Source organism: Solanum tuberosum, unplaced genomic scaffold (genome assembly GCF_000226075.1).
Source record: "Solanum tuberosum cultivar DM 1-3 516 R44 unplaced genomic scaffold, SolTub_3.0 scf00126, whole genome shotgun sequence".
NCBI lineage: Eukaryota > Viridiplantae > Streptophyta > Magnoliopsida > Solanales > Solanaceae > Solanum > Solanum tuberosum.
The window spans coordinates 613,130-616,167 of NW_006239051.1; positions in this window are offsets into that span (position 1 = coordinate 613,130).

Genomic DNA, 3,038 nt, shown 5'->3' on the forward strand with positions numbered 1-3,038 from the left:
AGAGCCGTAAAGGCTCTAATTTCTTTATCGAGTCAGTCAGCCATCAAATCGACGAACATGTTTCGAAGTTGAAAGAAAAGTGAAGCAAACCAGAGAATTGAAAAGATTGGGCTCAAAAGGCTCGCTCTTTATTTATTTTTATTTTTTTAAATATTGTATTTTGTTTGGGCCTAAGACTTTTTTACTTCCATTATCATTATGTGTTAGTTATTAGGAGATGTACCAAGTGCAAAAAGTGGGCCTAAAGCCCAACGAAAAATTAGCTTATATTAGGACAGGTGCAAATGGGTCATTGGCACAAAGCTGAAATCAGGCCCAAATACTGGCCCAGACGGACAGGAAAACCAGATTTGGGCCCAAATCTCTTTCCCTCCTTTCTTTATTGCACTTGTTTACTTGTCAATGCCTGTTTAATCTTAAGTTTATCGCGATTCAATTTTTCGACAAATAGCCATTCTGAACTAATCTTCTAAAGGTTAGCTAATTAAATACTCACTTTTTATAATCTCGAAACATAATCTATCAAAGTGTTTTAACTTAGATAATATCTAGTACTTCCCTTTTCCCTCTTCAAAATAGCTCTAACTATAAAACAACTCAATTTGCTCAATTCAAGTTAAGTTAGATATTTTTAGCCGAATAATTAATTGTCGAATAACCGCGTATTAGCGGACATTTTGGGTGCTTTTAAACCCTTCCCGAAATGCTAATAAGAACCTCGAACCCCCTTGACTATTTTTCAATTGATTTCCTGTCTTAATCTTTTGAAAAAATCGGTTTTCTTAATTTCCCTTCAAAAATTAAGTGGCGACTCTTAAACCAGTCTAAAATATATTTTCCTAATAAAACAACAACACCAAAAGCTACCGAAACCACCATTTTCCATTATTTTTTCCAACCTCCTCCATCGTACAACCAGACCCCAAACACTACCTCTGTTTTCTTTCCGGCTAACCAGCAAAACAACATCAAACCCCTTTCTTTTTCCAGCAAAATACCCATTGAACAATAACCAGTAGCTCACCAAACAAACCCATTTTCTCCGATCAACAAAAGCAGCAAGCTCCACCAGGCCATGAGCTCACCTGAAACAACCAACAACACAACAAACAAGATCCCACTTCCCTCTCCTTCTCAAACAGAGCTCAAACAACCCAACCTCTATTCTTTACCTTTTTCGGTAGAGAACGACCTCTAAAACCCCCCAAAATCGACCCCAAATCGCCACCACCAAGCCATCTAAAGCTCTGGCAAAACAATATCAGTAGCTCGCACAAACCAGGGACCAACGCCACCTTCCCTTTTCCCAATTTTTCCAATTTTTCAATTTGGTTTTGCAGGTGTTCCGGTCAGCGCCAAGAAGGACTACGAACCAGCAACATGTTGGGTTATGAATGTGATTAGGGCGTTATGCAAACGTTTATAATTTGCAAATCATATGATTGATAAATTAGACGACAAATAAAAACATACTAAAAACATATTATTAATAGTGTTTGGTCAAGTGACCTACATATTATAAAACTGATATAATATTGGGAAAAAAACATAAATATGTTTAAGAGAAAATCTCCCCATAAACTATATTGTGGATGCTCTTGTGTTTTTTATATGATAAGAAGGGTATTCAATTTATAGAGTTCCAAACTTTTCTTCCAATGAAAGAATAACTCAAATATGGAAGAATATTATATTTTCCTTTCAGGAAAAGTAAAAACATTTATGGTAATGTTTTGTCTTTTCTGTCACCCCCCGAGCCTACACCCTGGACGTGGCCGACACTCGAAGACCATTGCTGGCCCCCCAAGCGAACCCTTGGCCTGGCTTACTTAACTGAAACCTAACTCAACAGAATAGCTCAATGCAATGCAAGGTTATAAAACAACTTAACTGATAAAAATTTGGCCAAAAGGCAACTCGAGTCTCAAAATAGAATATTTATATATACATATAGATGAGAGACTCAATACTAACTGACTGACTGTCTATGAAGCCTCTATAATACTGAGATGGATGTTGGGACAGACCCCGCAACATCCTAATAAAACAAAACTAGGAAAAATGAAATAACAGAGTCCTCCGGAATGCAAGGAGGCTCACCACTGACTCTGGAGTGCTCAATTGGATTAATGGAGTGCTGGATGATGATTCTGGGTACCTGCGTCTGCATCATAATAAGATGCAGGCCAACTGGCATCATTACATGGAATGTACGAGTATGCGAGCTGGACAGCTAAACAACAACTTAAGCTTGAAAGGGATACAAAAGAGAACTTACCTTGGCTCTATTCAACTCATGAGCAACTGAACTCAATATAAAGCAATAAGACACATGCAATATATAAAGCTTGTAAACTATTTAAAACATGATGTCAAAAATCATAGTTATAATATCATAAAAATACAATGCTCCATCTCAAAGTCTACTTGTGCAATGCATGAATGAAGTCCTATACCCCCATCCACACTAAGCAGAACCCCTCGAGGAACCATGCAATTTCTACTGTGAGAGTTTCTCTAATCGACAACCACCACTATAAGCCTAAGTGGTGATACATCGTCTTGCCCACGCTGCCAGAACTGTCATATACTTTGTCGTCATATAGAACGCTTTAACTTTAACTTAGTGGATCCACTAGCTTAACTTACGTGATCATCTAAAAAGTATGACCCGTTAAATCCCATGTTTGGCTACATGGTTCTTATGGAGAGTTGAGTTTAATATGAACTCGTGTCCCCAATTCGGTGCTCAAGACTACTCCCAAAATATACTTTAGCTCATATGTTTTAAAAACAAAACTTCTTTCTCTAGTTTGAATTAATTGCTCAAACTACCCTCTTAAAAAGAGGTAATTGCTCTTGAAAACTCTTTCTAAAAAGAACATATCAAAATCATATTTTAATATGATCATTGATGACTCGGGAAGTCATACTGCATAAACATTGATGGTATATCTAGAGACCATACTGTTTAAACATTGATAACATACTCGATTGTCATACTAATTGTGTTTTAGAAACTCTTTCGCAAAACTCAT